General features: G+C 32.9%; 1 long non-coding RNA gene across 3 annotated transcripts in view; it reads right to left on the bottom strand.

The window, feature by feature from the left end:
- The window catches only part of LOC148272266 (uncharacterized), a 40,101-nt gene that overhangs the window by 13,656 nt on the left and 6,432 nt on the right, over window positions 1–20,013 (bottom strand). The gene's annotated exons all lie outside the window — the stretch shown is intronic.

The following is a 20,013-nucleotide window of genomic DNA, read 5'->3' as shown; positions in this document are numbered from 1 at the left end:
ATCCTGTATATGAAAGTTTTTGTGCTAGACTCATAATAAAATTGATGTAGTTAATAAATCCATTAGAGATTTAGGAGTTGTTTTGGACTATGCACTGACATACAACGAGCATATAGATAATACAGTAAATAAATCACTGAAATTACTATAGTCCTTAAAATGTAACATGATTAGAATGACAGTTGTCAGAAAAAGTGACGACGTAACTTTGTAGTAACGTCAAAGGAGTTATTTATATTGACACACGAAAAACCATTTGTATCTGGCGTGTTAATTATTTTTTTTAATACAATGCTTGACACATAAATAAACATTAATATTTAAAATCAGCGTTAAAACTAAAATAAACCTAATTATTAACGACGTTCTTACAAGGTTACATCATTTTGCAAAAACGTTAGAGATGGTACAAATTGGTCAGTGTAAAATGATCAAATAAAAAAATAATTCATTTGACGTTGTTCATGAAAAAAGTATAAATGTCTCATTTTTTGGTGAATAATTGTGTTAAACACACTATAATAGGCTTGTGTTTGCGTTTTTTATATAAATTTTTGGAAACAGAGTTTCATGATTGCATGAAATAACTGATAAAATCGATTTGATCAGTGATCAGTAATTTCTCATCACTAATGACATTAGTTTGACAGCTGTCATTCTAATTAAGCTATATTTTAAGGACTTTAATGTCCGTACAATCAAAACTCTTTATTGCTCGACTGTTCGCCCTCTTCTAGAATATGCCTCCTAGAATAGTGGTCTGGTCTCCATTCTATGTCAATCGCATAAATCACAGTGAATCAGTCCAACATCGCTCGCTTCGAAAAGTAGCGTGGATGCTCGGACTAGAGAGAGGTCATTATTCTTATGCTGATGTAGAGTCCATGTTCAATATTTCTAGTCTACAAAAACCTAGAACTAATATTGACTCCATATATATGTTCGGCATACTAAATGGTATAATCGATGTTCCATCATTACTGGGACAAGTAAAATTAAATATTCCGACTCGTAGTTTGAAAAACAATGAAATACTGTTCATCGACCAGTATAGAACAAACTATGGCATTAATTCTCCGATGACCCGTGTTTGTCGTATTGTTAACTCGAGACAAGATCTGGACTTTTTTGGTTTTAGTTTACAGCGGTTTAAACGAGCACTAAATAAATAGTCCAGATCTTGTCTCGATGTCCCTTATGTTTGTCAATGCTTCTTTTCTTTTTTTAATGTTTTAAACTATTCTTTTATTATAATATTTAAACCCTGTAAATTGTATACATGGACAATGTCCGTTAATAAATAAAAAAAAAAGTTAAGTATACCGTCTCATATGTACATGTGAAGATAGCGTTCGTAATCGCGGCTGGCCCTGTTTGTTGCTAGCAAGATATTTAACCTGTGTTCAAAAGACTAAGTATTTACGCCCAGCTAATTACGATTAAAATGCACTTGTACACTCATCGCTTTCCTATGGAATAATTGGATGGGGGGGAGCTTACAACAACTATATTAAACCATTAGAAACTGTTCAAAAATTTATATTAAAAATGATACTTAAAAAAAAATCGCACTTTTTCCTCTTTCCAGTTGTTCCAAGAAGCTAAACTTTTAGATTGTTTTAAATGTTTAAAATACCAAGAACCAACATTTATTTACAAGTAATTCAAATAGATTAAGTCTAAGAAGGAATCGTGTTTTAGAAATAGCACATTGTAAAACGAGGCTCGCACAAAGACATGCATATTTTATAGGCCCAAAAATTTTTAATTCTTTTTTTTCTGATAATATTTCATTGATTCTAATACCCGTATGCAGATCGAAAGTTTATACCCGTATGCAGAGACAAACCTCAAGGTGAGGAAAGTACATCCTATTGTCTTCACCTTCGGGTTATTCTTAGCAAATGAGATTAGAATGTACATTCCTCACCTTAAGTCAGATCGAAAGTTTATACCCGTATGCAGAGACAAACGTTAAGGTGAGGAAAGTACATCCTACTGTCTTCACCTTCGGGTTATTCTTTGCAAATGAGATTAGAATGTACATTCCTCACCTTAAGTCAGATCGAAAGTTTATACCCGTATGCAGAGACAAACCTTAAGGTGAGGAAAGTACATCCTATTGTCTTCACCTTCGGGTTATTCTTTGCAAATGAGATTAGAATGTACATTCCTCACTTTAAGTTTTGTCTCTGCCGAAATTTTCCTTCTTTTAAAAAACACGCACTATCCTGGATTCAAACTAAAGATACGAACTCTTTTTGTCTATGATTTATTTTTGGGTTTTTCAATAAAAAAAATAATTATATTATCTTTTATAGAATATTTAATTTTTCTTTCTTATGTCACACAAAAAATATAACTGTCCATTATTTATTATAGGAGCAAAAATTCATTAACATTTTCTTGTATACCCACAAACGGGCCGTGCCTTTGTAAGATTTTTTGTTTACTATTTTTACTATTAATATGCATTTCATTGCTATGTAATTATGCGTTATTTCTTTAATACTCTGTTTTATCACATATATTTATTGTAAAGAAACAAAAAAATAAATAAATAAAAATTCAATGAACCGTCTTTGTCGTATTGTTAACTCGAGATAAGATCATCTGGACTTTTTTGGTTTAAGTTTACAGCGGTTTAAACGAGCACTAAATAAATAGCCCAGATCTTTTCTCGATGCCCCTTATGTTTGTCAATGCATCTTTTCTTTTTTTAAATATTTTAAAATATTCTTTTATTGTAATATTAAAACCGTATAAATTGTATAAATGGACGTTAAAAACAAGTGAATCGGGTTGTGGTCCTGTGGCTAGTGTCTCGGACTCACGGACCAATGGTCCGTGGTTCGAATCCCACTCTACTCCAACTTTATTTCCATTTTCTAATAGTGAGTTATTTCATTTCATTTTTAGGGCTATTTTAACTCGTTGAAAATAGCCCTAAAAATGAAATATTTGGGTAAATCATAAGAACGCATATATTTCTTTTTAAAAAAAAAAAGTTTTGTAGTAAGTAAGTAGTTTTGTTGCGACGTTTCGGCTACCATTGCAGGACCCATCTTCAGGGTAAACTGTGTATTTTATAAAAAATAGTATATGTTTAAGTACTAGTAATTTGTACCGTGTCGCAGTCGGCACATTTCTGTTCAGTTTTGTAGTATGTAGTGCCGGGAACCATGTTGAGTTTAATTTGAGCCCGTCGTCTTTGTTTATGTTATTTGGGTGTCTGTGTTTTTCAATTGCCTCTTTTATTATTCGTGCATCGTGCATTACTGGGTTTATGTAAAACGTCCGGTGTCTATAAAGTGTTCCGCTATTGCGGATTTGTCAGGGTGCCCAAGTTTCAACGCTCTTTTGTGTTCGTCAACAACGAACACTTTATAGACACCGGTCATTTTTCCACCTTCGAACCAAACATTGTCGCGTAGCCTAGTACGTAGGTGAAATAATTCAATCAGACGAATCTCACCCACATCAATAAAGGTTTCAGCTCTTCAGCTTCACAAACATCAACAGACGGAAGAATTGAAAGAATATAGATGTTCAAGTTTAGGCAAAACGGTGAACATCTTACAGTGTGTAAAGCGGCCACTCAAACCAGCAATTGACAGGTCATTAGCCCTGTAGATGCCGAGAATTCCATATTGCCCTCTCTAAAACGTTTTTCATCTCTGTTGCAATATGTAAATTTTCTTCTAATTTTCTTGCCTCCTCTTTCACAGTAGTAGCCGCTCGATTGTGGAATAATTTACCCACTAACGTTAGTGACGCCCCTTCTTTATTTACATTTAAGTCAAGATTGAAATGTCACTATCTAAATATTTAAATTGTTCCTTTATACTTCTTCTTTCCTTCCCATCCCCTCTCCAATCTTCATAGTATAGTGTTAATTTTTTTTTTGTAAGATTCAATATGTCCATGTATTTATAATTTTGTCAAACTGAACGGTTTGGGTAGGTAGGAAGAAATTGCCTTAAGGCAATACGCCCGCCCATATTATAAATATATGTATAATTATAATATTTGGATGATTTATATAGCGCCATTTTTGTAAAAAATCACCTCAAGGGCGCTTTACAATTGTATATCTAAACTTACATTCTAACTAAACTTAAGTGATATAATATATTTCCAGATTTAAAATTGAGGGTATGATAGTCTAAAGAAGTGAGATTTTAGTTGGGATCTGAACTGTCTGGGACTGTCGATGATTCGTAAGTTTGAAGGCAATTGGTTCCAGGCAGAGAGGCCGGCGGCGGCAAAAGCACGATCTCCAAATCTAGTGTTTGGGGAGCGCCGGATTTTAACAAGTTTTCCTCTTCCTGAATCAAATGCTGACCTAAGAGTAGATTTACTTTGACATGTATTTTCCCTAATACAAAGGTCCGATAGGTATTTTGGAGCCATTTCATGAAGGGATTTGAATACTGTCCAGCACAGCTTGTATTTTATTATCTCTGGGCTTTTTAACCAGTGCAAATCTCGAAGATGTTGTGAGATGAGAGAATATTTTTTTACTTCCGTTATAAGCCTCGCTGCTGCATTGAAAACAGATTGAAGCTTATTAGTTGGATATTTTGTGAGATTTGCGTATATTCCATTACAGTAATCTAGACGTGAAACGACATAAGCATTTACAAGAGCTTTAGTTGCGTCTATAGGAATATTTCTCCGCACGGATTTGATCTGTCGGAGATGGAAGAAACCGGCACTTACCGTTTTATTGACCTGAGAATGAAGAGAAAGATCTGAATCTAAATGAACACCCAGTAGTTTGACATTTGTACTAGGGGTAAGATCACAACCTATTGTATATGTATATGTATATAAAGTGTCAAATAAATAAATAAATAGATTGACTGAAATGTTCGACCACTAAAATAATGCTTTGAGTACTGTAAATATATTTAAAATTAGTTTTGACTCATATAACTTCCTTCAAGCTTTTTTAGTCGATGAACAAATGGACTCGGTAATTAGATGCTAATAAGCGGAAATGAAAAACATTATAATTTAGACAATGCACGTATTAATAACTCAGGATATCGACTCATTTCATACGCGCAACAAGCTAAATAATTTAAAGCATTACATGCTTGCATGATAGTTTCATTGTTGTATACATAAAAATAAGTTAATTTGCTAAATCCCAAAAGGAACACTCCCACACTACCGGTAGGGTTGCCAACCCTCCCGAAATAGTGCATACAATGAGGAATTCCACTGTTTTCTATTTTTTTTCTATTAGCGTACTATTTAACTAAGCAAAAATGTTTTTTTTTGTGCGTTATTTACAAAGATATGATTTTTTAAAGTTCCATTTATCAAATACCGCGCCAAATGACTGTAATCAGTGTGTCACTTTTCAGTAGTGACGTCATGAAACGGTTGGCGATCTTACTTTCACTGACCTGACAAGAATCTATGGAATATTGCTTTGATTACTTCATTTAGTTGATTGTAATTTGCTCATTTCTATGTTATTGTTGTTTTTACGAACGCTTCGATTTAGAAAAACCTAGAAAGTTGACATAATCTCTGGTTGAAATGTCAAATTATACAAATTATACTCTTTTTTTTCTATGGTCAAAACGTTCCTTACAAGGTGCGGGGGCTTTAAAGCGGAAACCGGAAATACTACACGTAGATATAAGGAGTGACGTCATTATTTACGATTTTAAAATTAAAACTATTTTTAACATTTTTTTATTTATTTTTGCGTGCGTTTTTGAGATATTTCATCCTACTCCAAATTTTTTTAATATTCACGTGTACACGAAAACATTTTTGAAATTTAATTCCGGGTTGGGCTGGAACTCCTCATTGGTAAAATAAACCAAAGTAGAGAACAAAATGCCGAACACTCTTCTAGTGGAACGGCAGGCCTGTTGACTGCCGCCAACAGGCCGGCTTCTCCTGAAGAGTTTTAAGTGGTTTCCTCTCAACATGAGCAAATGCTGAGAAGTTCCTGATTGGCCCGCATTAGTATATCCCTCCTGATCGAAATTGATTGAAAATTGTATATTAAAAGTAAAGTAAATAATAAAGCAACTCTCATATAAAAAAAGTATAACTCGGAATTCCGGGAGGGTTTTTTCATATATTATATTTGCAGATGTGACAGGGTTTAAAGAACACCTGTATATGTAAAGATAATAAATAATTGTTTGTTTTTCAGTAAATAATCATCATTCCATGTCCGCTCCCTAGCTGGATCGTATGGTGCCCACAAAGAGCCTCCTATCAGCTGCCAGCTCCTGTGCGACCTCCAAAGTCGAGTTCGCGTCTCGTAGTTCTAACGTAAACCAGCCCATGACAGGTCGCAAGCCGCTTCCATATTTCTTTCTCGAAAATGTTTTATCTGTCAATTGCGACAAATTTAGAAGCTATTATGTAGCGCAAAGAGAGATTTTTCCTGCCGCGCTGGTCCACTGTCAATTTATATGTTCGCGGACAGATTCTCCGTTTCTCGGTAAGCGATTTTGGACCAGTTCCAGTGATGACTTTCCTCTGTTTCATAAGAATAATTCCGAAATAATGCTACTTTTAATAGTCACGCTTCGTCGGCGTATTTCGTCGGCCAATGCAGCGCAGCAAGCTGACCGCTTACTCTGCGGGTTTCAAGGCTGAATGATTTTGCCCCATACCATGTTTGCGGTCGCGCAGAATTTTTTCCTCGACAAATGGTGTTTTTTTATCAACTCGTTCACACAATTCGCCACGAAAAATAAATGAATCATTTAAAAAATAATTACTTATCAGACATAAATGAATTCTATTCCATATATTTTTTTGCATGTAAAACAGTATCAATACCGTTTTTTACCGTTGGGCTTTTGCCCAGTAGCTCAATCACAAATAACTATCGACGTGCTTAAAAACATGCCAAGCATTTGAGTGATCACAATGAACAATAAAGACCATGCTTAAGTTATCGCAGTCGTAAGTCAACGCGCGTGTAATCTCTAAGTCAACGCTGGGGTCGGTGTGTTTTTTGTTTTCCTCGTAAATAAATACAGTTCGCTGGCGAAAAATCGGCGTTTACTATAAATATAAAATATTGCATTTGCAAAATAGTAAGGAGTATCTAATACAAAAAAGTGAAAATTAAATTACAATTACTATGGCGACTGCTTTTTTTGACATTTGGCTCGCCACCGCCGGCTAAATGCAATATAATAAATAACCAAGCCTGATAAATAACGTATGGAACCCTAATGTATGGAAGCGAAGCATGGAGTTGGAAAAAAAGGGACGAAAGTAGACTGAATGCTGTTGAAATGCGACCCCTCAGGCGAATGTGCGGAAAAACAATGTATGATAGGTGCCCTAATGTCGAAATTAGAGCTGAATGCAAGGCTGAGTTAAGCATTATCGACAAAATTAAGAAAGGTCTTTTGCGATGGTTCGGTCATGTGGAGCGAATGAATGATGAAAGAACGGCTAAAATGATTTATGATGCGAATGTGTCTGGTTGTAGAAGTCGAGGAAGGCCGAGAAAGACATGGCATGATCAAGTACAACAAATTCTTGAAAGTGGTCATGTGAAAAGTCGGAATAATCGACGTGCGTGCATGAGAAGATGTATGAATGTGAAGGAAGCAAAGGAAGTGTGCCAGGACAGAGTGGTGTGGCGTTCTATCCTCTCTGCCTACCCCTCTTGGGAAATGGCGTGATGGTTAGTTAGTTAGTTAGATAAAAAACAAATAAAATAAAATAGCAGTTTTGGAATATTTTCCATATTTACACCGGTGAAATTCAAATATGTGATTGCGCAGCAGGATTATACGTCACGAAACGTAAATATTTTAACATTTAATATTAGGTGTTCACGGATGTTCCATTGTGATCGCGAATACGATAAACCATGGTGAGAAATTGTTATCACGTCGCTTATTAGCACGTCGATAGTTATTTGTGATTGAGCTACAGGGCCTCGATTATGATGGGAAGACAAAGACGTCATGCCTTCACCTTGACGGTAAAGTTGAATGTAAATTATCTATATACCGACGGGTCTAGAACCTCTCGATACGTTAATCTACGCATCAAAAGTGACAAAAATTTTGTTCCACCGAGCAATTTTTCTTTTAATTGTGATTAATTAAATTTTTTTATCGTTTTGAGGTTGGCACTTTTTTTCTTGAAAGCCTGATAAAAATATGAGGGAGAAATAAGTAAATTTTGAAATCGAATTAAATTCTGACATAACTGTCACTTTTATAAAACGAACGCCTAGATGTGAAAGTAATGTCGCTAGGTTCTCTCCTATTAACAAATAAGAGTATCTAGGCGTCAGACACACATTATATGCGTCAGAAAGTTACCACTCTAAAAAAATAATTTAGTTATTATATTTTTTCCATCTGTTTTACTATATTTTTAAGTGTATGTATCGAGACGTTATAGGAGCCGGCTTTGTAGTCGGTCGCTACAGATCGGTAGATACATACACACGATCGCTAAGCGTACCGTCTACGCGATTTCCAAAAGTCATGCAAAATTCGTGTTTGAGCGAGCATTTTTTGCTTGAATTGGGATTTATTGGAGTTTATAATTGATTTAAAGTGAGCACTTTTCATTAAAGAAGCCTATTTTAAATATAAATAAGAACTATTTTAAATGTTAATGACGTAAGGAACGCGGACTAATTGTTGCGGTCATTCCATTGGCTTGTTTCGATCATATGATGTCGATATGACGAGTAGGTAAAACATACCGAGGTAAGATACAGATAGTACAGAAGTTAAGTATATCGTCTCGCAGTGGCGAATGGTGATTTTATTTACAGGTAAGCTATAAAAAAAGGTCATATATTTGTACCTACATAGGAGGTACATAATATAATGTAAGTAATGTATACTATAAATTGATATTTTTCTGTGGTTCTGTGTGATACAACAACTCTCATCCATGAAATCAACTCAAACCACTTAACTTCATGATATATTATATTGTATAGATATATTATGCATTACTTTAATATATAATTCATTATAAAATAAATAAAAAATAACACTATGAATTCAGTCGATATTAGGTATTCAATTGAAATGTCAACTGGCCGCATTGTTCTTGTAATTAATAGTGTTAAAAGCGGCCGCGTGGAGCGCTATACGTCCTGCAATATCACGCGTGAAAGTAATTATGGTCTTATGTCAAAAGTACCATCTCAAAGAAAAATAGTCCTTGAGAAACAATGTTTGGAATACTGTTTTCCTAATCAAGAATCTTCAAATAATTTGTGTAATCTGCAAGTTTAATATAGGAGAAAAACGCGCACTGGGGTTAAGACATTTAAAATATAGTATACTTATTTGTATGAAAAATAAGCTGGAATAATCGGATAGTTTCTTGGCTCACCGCAGGCGCTGGGCACGTTTTATTTATATTAATATTTATATTAGGATAAAAATAAAAACGGTGGAAATTATTTAAAATAAATGTTAATTATTTATTTGTTTTTCTGTAAATAGTTACAATAAAACATTATTATGGTTAGTAAAACATAATGGTAAGCTGCGCATAATCGCTTATTATTATTATCATTATGGATAACTTATATAGCGCCATTTTAGTAACAAAATACCTCAAGGCCGCTTTACATAGTGATTCTTTTAAATTTGTAATTTAATTAAGATAATTTATTTTGTTGTCACATGCTACGGATTTATTCAAATGATTTAGAGAACAAGTGGGTTTTAAGTTTTTTCCGAAACATCACTTCACTTTCACAGCCTCGCACCTCTGCTGGGAGAGCATTCCATGCCGTAGGGCCTGTGACCGCCAATGCGCGTTCACTAAATTTAGTGCGCTGTTTGCGTAGAGGTATAATAACTTTTCCTCTCGCCGTAGACGTAGCTGATCTAAGCGTGAGACGCCTGTCAGCTAGTTCATCTGGAATGCGTAGTTCCCTTAGATATTCCGGAGCAGAGTTGCGCAGTGACTTATACATAAGCCGACAGAGTTTGTATTCGACCCTCTGTGGAAAACGTAGCCACTGTAGTTCCCGAAGTAGTGGAGTGATATGACTGAATTTAAAAATTCCAAAAATAAGTCTTGCTGCGGCATTCAATACAGACTGTAGGCGAGTCATTTTATTCATTGGTAGACCTGCGTAGATACCATTACAACAATCGACTCTAGACACTACAAACGCATTTATTAATTGACGGGCAGCATCAACCGGCAAAATTTTGCGTATGCATTTAATTTGTCTCAGCTGGTAGAAGCATGAACTTGTGGTTCTACTAATTTGAGCGTCAAGAGAAAGGAAATTGAGTAAAACTCCCAGTAGTTTAACGGTGGGTAAAGCGGTACTCCCTACATTGGGTAGAGCCGTATCCTGGATCAAATTCTGTCGCCTGGCTGAAGCGACCCATAGTTGTTCAGTTTTTGATGGGTTTAATGTTAGTCTGTTATCAGCCATCCAGTTTCCTATTTCCTCGATGCATCTTCTATACACGGTTCGCCCCTGCCGTCTCGATAAATACATATGAAATTGGCGTTCATAATCGAGGCACAGGAAGTCATTTTAAATAAGAATCGGCGGGATAAAAAAAATATTTTTTGCAGACCAGTGTGATCTTTCTACTAGGGAGGTCTTCATGTGTAGATAATGAAGACCTTGAATAAATTATGTATGTAAATAAGTACTTAGAGATAGCGTGAAATTACGAGTATAGGCTAAACTTGTGTATTCTAACGATACAATGTATAATATAAATGCTATCTGCTAGGTTATAAATTACAACAATTTTTATTAAATAAAAAAATATTTTAGTAGGTAATCTGTAGCTCAATCACAATTTTTGAAAAATTTTTTTTTTCATAAATTTCATAAAAAGAACATGTTTTTGTAAAATTCTAAACATATCTTCTTTTACACATCTAGTAAATGTTAAAAGAGACTAACTCTTGTGCTTGGAGAGTGACTTACGCTGTTTTAGTTGTTTATTTATAAGAATTTGTTTACTGGCAGAGGAAGGATGAAAGCCGAGTGAACGCGGTTGTAATGCGATCTCTTAGACGAGTGTGTAAGAAATCAATGAATGACAGGGTTACGAATGATGAAATCAGGCGAGAGTGTAAATCTGAGTCAAGTATAATTGATAAGATTAAGAAAAGACTGAGATGGTTTGGTCACGTAGAACGAATGGACGACGAATGAATGGTAAAACAAGTATATATCAACAATATTTTGAGTTTGTCCAAATTTTTGTAGACAGGGACTGGATTTAACTCCCTTGGGAGCTATTTATATTAACATATTACAACAGAGATGAAGAACATTTAAGAGAAGGTAATATAGAAGTCTAGGCATCTACAGGGCTTATAACCTGTCAATGGCTGGTTTAAGTGGCCACTTTACACACTGTGTAACATTCACCATTCTGTCCATATTTGAACATCTATATTCCTTCAATTCTTTCATCTATTGATGTTTGTGAAGTTAAAGAGCTGAAACCTTTATTTATGCTGGTGAGATTCATCTAATTGAATTATTTCACCTGCATACCAGGCAACGCCTGAAAATGTTATTTTTTCAATTTCTATACTTCTTCATGGACCAGGTAATTTATCAACAATATTTTGAGTTTGTCCAAATTTTTGTAGACAAGAACTGGATTCAACTCCCTGGGGAGCTGTTTTAAAGTAGGGCACACATATCATACATATTGTTATGTGTGTTCTAATAATAACATTGCAAATATATTTAGTTTATAAATTTTTTATCACATATGTCTTGACCATTTTTTTAAATTTTGATATGTTTTTTTCTTCATAAATATTTTTTTCCATTTCGTAATACTTTTTAATTGCTTTAAATAAAATGGAATTTTGTGACTTTGCCTTTTTCCTAAATGGAAGTCTAATTTTGTTCTTTTCTCTAGTATTGTGATCGTGTTCATGCTGGTTCCGATCAATTTTTTTCCAAAATTCTGTTTTTTTATTAGAGTTTATAATTTTATGAACAAATATCATTGTATTGTAAAATATTCTTTGTTTATATGTTAATAATTTCATTTCATTTACCATCGACTTTAGCCTCGTGTATCTGTTTTTATTCAAAATGATTCTAAAGGCTTTATTTTGTACAACATTATTTTGGTACGTGTATTTGTACACAAATCTGGATTTCTCCCAAGGGGGAGTAGGTATATATTTTTTATTTATATCCCTACAGAGATGAGGTAGAATTTTTTTTCAAATTCAGGATTATGGATATTCGAGCGTTTACAGGGCTTATGACCTGTCATTGGCTGGGTTAAGTGGCCACTTTAAGTACTACAACATCAACAGTAAGATATATACAAAAATCAAAAATGTTATCTGTGTGGATATTCGCTAATAAGCGGAATGGGGAATGTTGTAGTACTTAAAGTGGCCACTTAACCCAGCCAATGACAGGTCATAAGCCCTGTAAACGCTCGAATATCCATAATCCTGAATTTGAAAAAAAAATCTACCTCATCTCTGTAGGGATATAAATAAAAAAAGCTTTATTTTGTAATACAGTTAGTTTTTATTTCAGATGAATTAATTTGTATGATATTTATTATTTAAATTTTTATTCCAGTAAAATGGCTATAAAGTGCAGAGCCAATTCTACCATATAAACATGAACATAAATATAAACAAAAATATAACAATAAACATAAATATAAACATAAAATAAAATTTTATATTGCAGCACTTATGGTGGTCTTAGCATATCGCGCCATCGCTTGAACAACGGTGATTGGATCCACTCTGCAGTGGCTTGGAGAATTTCGTTATTAGACTTTTTAGGCGTTCCCATAGGCTCCAGGCTCTTTGGCGAAGCAGGGCAGCGAGGGTTTATTCGTCCAGCTGTAAACATTTCAGAGGCACTGCAGTACCTAGGCAATCCGAATAATTGTCGGTATGAGTTGTTGTACGTGATCCTTAATTTATTCCGCGCTCCTTGCGTATAGTTGTTCCAAAGTTCCGCTGTATACATGGACGTCAAATACGAAGTAAATATGATTTTCTTCACTTCGTTACCGCATTGAAAGAAGCGTCTCGCTAGCATAGAGGCCCTGACATTGATGGCTCTTCTCTGTCTCTCTATGTCCTGATCGTCTTTACAATTATCAGTCAGTATGTGCCCTAGATATTTGACTTTTGCGGTTACATTTAAACTGTTGTTGTCCAGGAATACAGGTGGTGATGGGTGCACGAACTCAGAAAGTGACGTCTTGTGTTTAAATATAAGTACGGCAGATTTTTTTGCATTATATATATATATATATATAGTTGGATAATTTATATAGCGCCATTTTTGTGAAAATCACCTCAAGGGCGCTGTACAATTAATAAATATCCCAGTACGTCTTGCAGCTACAGAGCGCATGGACGGTTGGGATTCTAGTTCCTCGTTTTCAATTAAGATCAATAAAAAAATATAACAGATAGGAGCTAGATTACAGGACGTCTTGCAGCTACAGAGCGCATAGACAGTTAGAAATTCAGCCCCCCTTTACACATTTTAAAAATTGACAAATAAATTTAGTGTATTAATGATACTAAAAAAAAAAGAAATAATATGCATAATAAAAAGGAGTAAGATTACAACACGTCTTGCAGCTACTAAGCGCATAGACGATTGGAATTCTAGACCCCATTTATAAAATGTAGGTATTTTTAAGTTGGTATATGAAAGCTAGATAACCAATCATCGTGCAGCTACAAAGCGCATGGACGAGTGGAATTCTAGCAAAGTTAGAATGATATCAATAAATTTATAAAAAATAGAGCATAGTAGTAAGTTTGTCAATTATGTTATTAATTAATGTTTGTGCATTGTATATCATATTGTGGTCAATTGCATATTTTTCGCAAATATTGAGCAACAATCTCATACTATTAATAGATGGAGTCAATAATACCATATCATCTGCATAACTAATATTGCTAGCGCAGACGCCGTTAACATGACATCCGACTTTGGATAAATTAATTAATAAATAAATTAATTAATTAAATATATTATGTATTGTCAAAAAAATGTTTTTTCTTATGTACGGTCCTAAATGAGTTTTATTTTATTTTATTTATTTATTAACGGACATTGTCCATGTATACAATTTATAAGGTTTAAATATTACAATAAAAGAATAGTTTAAAACATTAAAAAAAAAAGAAAGAAGCATTGACAAACATAAGGGACATCGAGACAAGATCTGGACTATTTATTTAGTGCTCGTTTAAATCCTAGTAAACTTAAACCAAAAAAGTCCAGATCTTGTCTTGAGTCAACAGTACGAGAAAGGCGGGTCATTTGAGAATTAGGGCCATAGTTTGTTGTATGCTGATTGTTGAACAGTACTTCATTGTTTTTTAATCTACGAGTCGGAATATTGAATTTTACTTGTCCCAGTAATGATGGAACATCGATTATACCATTTAGTATGCCGAACATATAAGTATATGGAGTCAATATTAGTTCTACGTTTTTGTAGACTAGAAATATTTAACATTGACTCTATTTCAGCATAAGAATAATTATTTAATAATTTTATACATAAGAGTTTCTAATAACTTCGGGAGTATAATATGTCATTTTTGTATTATATACTTTATTAATAATTTTAAAAATAAATAAATAAAATAGTTAATTCATCACTCACTAACTATATTGTCCGTGAGGATGTTAACTATCGATACAATCGGCTAAAGGCGATCGCAAAATATCAGCAAAGTTCTAAGAAATATCAGAATATCAGAAAAACAAAGTAATTGATAATAATTATTTTCTAGGAATTTGAATCGAGTGGGCGAGCCACGTTTATTAAACATTTCTTTGAATTTTCCAAATAGGCAGAAATTTGAATAAGGCCCTGATATTATTTTTCAAACAAACAAACAAACCATCGCGGCGTTTCCCCGTAAGGGTAGGCAGAGGATAGAACGCCATATCACGCAGTATTTGTAAATTATTATTTTTTTAGGGCTATGTATAGCGTGTGAGCTCGCCAATATATGACAGTAAAAATTTCCTAGAGTTTTAACCATCGAAAAAAAAAAGAAGATTGCAAATTAAATCAACAGACAATGGAAATTTGATGTGTATTATTTTAATAGATTGTTTATAACAGAAAAATACATAGAGAAATATGCATTTTTATTTTTTGTAATAAAAACAGTCTAGTAAATTCGAATAAATGAAAATACGCTTTATATTAACAATATTAATTAAAATGCAAAAATAACATTGAATACTTGAAAAATAAATATTATTGAGTGTTACAAACATAATTTAAAAAACGGATAGCGATTAAAAGTAAAAACTATCTATAATTTAATTCTTATAGCGATAAATACATAAACATTATAAAACAAGAATTATACAAATACAAAAATAATATTGTAACTAGGCGGCTACCTACACGGTTAAATTTCGAAACACCACGCAATTTCTTATCTCGGCTACGCTATGTAAAATGAACAAAAATATTTAAATTAATAATTTCATCACGTCATGAAGTCGCCCCTGGGTAGCGCCTGCTAACGTCAATCAACAAAAACATCCTCGTTTTAATTACAATATTTCGGCTACGCCATGAATCTCTTTTTTTAAATAATTTCTCACGTCACAAAGTCGCCCCTGGGTAGCGCCTGCTAACGTCAATCAACAAAAACATCCTCGTTTTTATAACAGTATTTCGGCTACGCCATGAATTTCTTATAAAAAATGTCAAAACGTCACAAAGCCACTCTCTGAGTGTCGCTACTGACATCATTTACAAAAACATAATTATTTGTGCTTTTTTCAGGTACGCAACATTTTTTTTAAATACACCTACCTAACCGATAAAATACTATTAGTAATCAAACCAAGGTGTGCTTTAAAGTTCCGTATGGCTTATTATTAGAATATTATTGACATGTAGTTCAAGCATTTCTGCATTCACGTTGCTTTACTTCTGAGAGCTCAACTGCTATGTTTTTCTATGGTTATGTTTACTGTCATCTGTCAAGTATTGGCGAGCTCACAGGCTATACTTACGCCTTTTTTAAAATATTTTGAGTTAGTCCAATTTTTTATAGACAAGGACTGGATTCAACTCCCTGGGGAGCTGTTTATATTAACATATTACAACAGGGATGAAGAACATTTGAGAGAAGGTAATATAGAAGTCTAGGCATCTACAGGGCTTATGACCAGTCATTGGCTGGTTTGTGCACACTGTGTAACATTCACCATTCTGCCCGTATATGAACATCTATATTCCTTAAATTCTTTCGTCTGTTGATGTTTGTGAAGTCAAAGAGCTGAAACCTTTATTTATGCGGGTGAGATTCATTTAGGATTCATTCATTTTAACATGGACAACTTAAACAAATACAAACTAAAACCACTTTCGGACAAACGGATTTTGAGTATTATTCAATTAAAATCTAAAACCTACTTCCACTATCTATTAAAACAATTAGTAACGAGAAAATGTTTGAAAAGGCTATAAAAAAAATGGATAGTGGAGCTAGGTAGAAGTAAAATGGATTGTCTCATTCGCCTATACCAATATTGAATCAACTGCTCCACAAGTGTATAGCTTATGTTAGGTTTTTGTTATTTTCATTGTGTGTTTTGTAATATAAATAATATAGATGAACGTAAATACCTTGTTTTTAAAACTGTCTGAATATTTGTTAATTATCTTCGTTTTTTTAAAAGTTAGTCTTCTTTGTGTATTATCAAAAGTAATTTAAAAAAAATATATTGTTAAGTGTCCTCGGCACGGGAAACCCCAGTGAGGTCACATCAATTTTATTACTAATTATTGTTTGTAAGCAAAAAATATGAATAAATAAATAAGTGGCCACTTTACACACTATGTAACATTCACCATTTTACCCATGTTTGAACGTCCATATTTCTTCAATTGATTTTAGTGAAGTTAAAGAGCTAAAACCTTTATTATTGTGAAGAGATTCATCTGACTGAATTATTTCCCATACTAGGCAACGCCTGAAAACAATTGTTCAATTTTTAAACTTCTTCTTGGACCAGTTGGTTTCATTACAATATTTGAGTTTGTCCAAATGTTCCGGATTTCCCCCCCTCGGGAGTCATTAAGATTAATAAATTAAAACAGGGATGGAAAATACCTTTTATAAGGGAATATGGAAGTCTAGGCATTTACAGGGCTTATGACCTGTCTTTGGCTGGTTTAATAGTTTTATGTTTTTTTAATATTTTTTATTTTCTTTTTTAATTACTATAAAAAAAAATACCATATAATCTTTTACAGAATATTTTATTTATTGTTGTTTTTTACTATTACTCGTAATATGTATTTCATTGCTATGTCATTAATTTTTTAAGTACTCTGTTTTACCTCTTTTCTTTATTCATATAATTCCTCTGTGCGTGTGATGTCACCGTACTCCTCCGCTTAACCGATTTATGTGCGGTTTTCAGAGAAATATAGATCTTTACGCTGTGCGTGTTCGTAGATATTAAAATCTTCAATCGAATATGTAAAAAATAAGTTAGGAGCATAAATGTTTTATTCATCGATCTACCAGGGTGGGTTGCATTCGAGGAGAATACATTTGCAAAAAAATGGAAAGATGATGTTTTTTGTGTACAAAAAGAGTTTGTTTTTTAATGTTTACAAACAGCGTTTGTTTTTTGTGGATCTCAATCAGATTCTTTCCTTAAATTACTTATAATTTCTACCCATTTATTTCTTTTTACTGGATTTTTGGTAATACTAAAACAATACTAAATTTAATACATTTTTAAAAATAGCATTCCTACATAAGTATACCCCTTTGTTGGTGAGACGACCGGAGTTTGACGTTTGCAAAAAGAATGCAAAAAGAATGAAAGAAGAAGAAATTTGAAAAAAATATTTATTTTATGTTTTGGAATTCAACCATAAACAAGTACCTAATACCTGCTTAAATTAAATATTTTAATATTAACAATTTTTAGTTTTGGAATTTAATTACAAAAAAGTACCTAAGTACCTACTTATCAATGAAAAGTCTTTTTCCAAGCTTATACAGGGTGTTCATTAAACCCTGTCACATCCGAAACCACGATGGTCAGTTTGAGCAAGGAGACATATTGGCACATTAAAATATTTTTTTAGAACGAATAAAATTTAAAAAAATAAAATATCAAAAAAATCAAACGGTTGCTTACTTCTGCAGGGGTGAAACGAGGAGGGGGAAGGGGGAGTCTGATACTGCGCCGCGCTCCCCTCACTTCTCCCCTGCAGAAGTTAGCAACCATTTGTTTTTTAAATATTTTATTTTTAAAAGATTTGTTTGTCCTAAATATTTTTTTTAATATGCTAATATGTCTTCTTGCCCACACTGATCATTGTGGTTTCGGATGTGACAGGGTTTAAAGAACACCCTGTATAAGGCAAACCAACGTTCGGAGAGGACAACGTCTACCGGGTCCGATAGTGTATATTGTAAAAAAAAAACTAAAAAATTAAAATATATATATTTTTTTTTAAATATGGGTATGTATATATCTTTTCTGGTAGTTACTATCAAATTTATTTATTTATTTATTTATTTACGGACAAAGTCCATTATAAACATTACAATTAAAAGAAATTTTTACAAAGGAATAAAAAAATATAAGGAACAGAAATAAGCAGCAAAGACAGATGATAGATTTTTTAGATTTAGTATTGATATCTAGTAACGAATTTGAGCCATAGAATAGCATTTACGGACAGGCACCCTTGCTTTTTAAAAAGCATCTGCGAGGAAGTGACGGAAAAACTATGTTCAAATACCCGTTTGAATGTAAATACCCCTTTAAGCCGAGGGCCGCGATTACGAACGCTATCTTCATCGGTAAATACAGACGGTATAAACCAACATCAATATTTATGTACGAAAGTATCTTCGTCGGTAACCGGTAATTGAAAATGTTTGAAAAAATATATAGTGAGCATATTATATTTTTCATTCAGAAAAGTTAATTTTACTTTGTACTCGTTTATAAAATTGATTCACAGTACGTATTATGAAGGAAAGATAATATTTATCATCAATTTTATTTTCAAGCAAAAAATGCTCGCTTGAATATGTTTATTTCAACAATGTTTGAGTCTGTCCAAATGCTTGCAGACTGGCTGGATCTCCGCCCCAGGGAGTTATTCATATTTTAATTTATTTAAACAGAGAGGGAAAACATTTTAGATGAAAAAATAAATGTTTTCCCTCTGTTGAAATAAATTTAAATATAAATAACTCCCTAGGGAGGAAATCCAGCCAGTCTGCAACAGTGGCGAATGGTGATTTTATTTATAGGTAAGCTATAAAAAATATAATATATATTTGTACCTACATAGGAGGTACATAATATAATGTAAGTAATATTTATTTATTTATTTAATCATTCAAAATTACAAAATTAAATATTTATGAACTTATTAAGGCTTTTTAGGCTATGCCCGTGTCAAGCCACAATTAATAACAATAAAATTACATAGTAAAATTAAATAGATCAAATTAGTATGACATAGAATAACAATCTAGAAAAAAAAGGTGAATGTAATAAAGAATACAATGCAAAAAAGATAATCAGAAATAATTTTTAAAATATAAAATTATACAAATTGAGAATCACAGATAATCACATATACAAAATAGTGGTATCAATAAAATCAACAAAATAATAGTAAAATATAGTGGTATTAAAAAAAACAAAATAAGAGTATCATTTAAATCAACAGAAAAAGAATATATATATAAAAGCATACTTGAAATGATAATTGAGATATGTATTCTAGAAACTCACTCAATACTATAGTAAGAAATAGGAGCAATAAATCATATACCAAATAATAGTACGTACTAAATTAAATTAAACAAAAATATCTACTATAAATTGATATTTTTCTGTGGTTCTGCATGATACAACAACTCTCATCCATGAAATCAACTCAAACGACGTAACTTCGTGATATATTATATTATATAGATATATTATCCATTACTTTAATATAT

Source organism: Micrasema longulum, unplaced genomic scaffold (genome assembly GCF_059751315.1).
Source record: "Micrasema longulum isolate JH-2025_06_02 unplaced genomic scaffold, ASM5975131v1 h1tg002411l, whole genome shotgun sequence".
Classification (NCBI taxonomy): Eukaryota; Metazoa; Arthropoda; class Insecta; order Trichoptera; family Brachycentridae; genus Micrasema; species Micrasema longulum.
The sequence above is the reverse complement of the archived record's forward strand: the minus strand, read 5'-3'. Positions and strand labels throughout refer to the sequence as shown.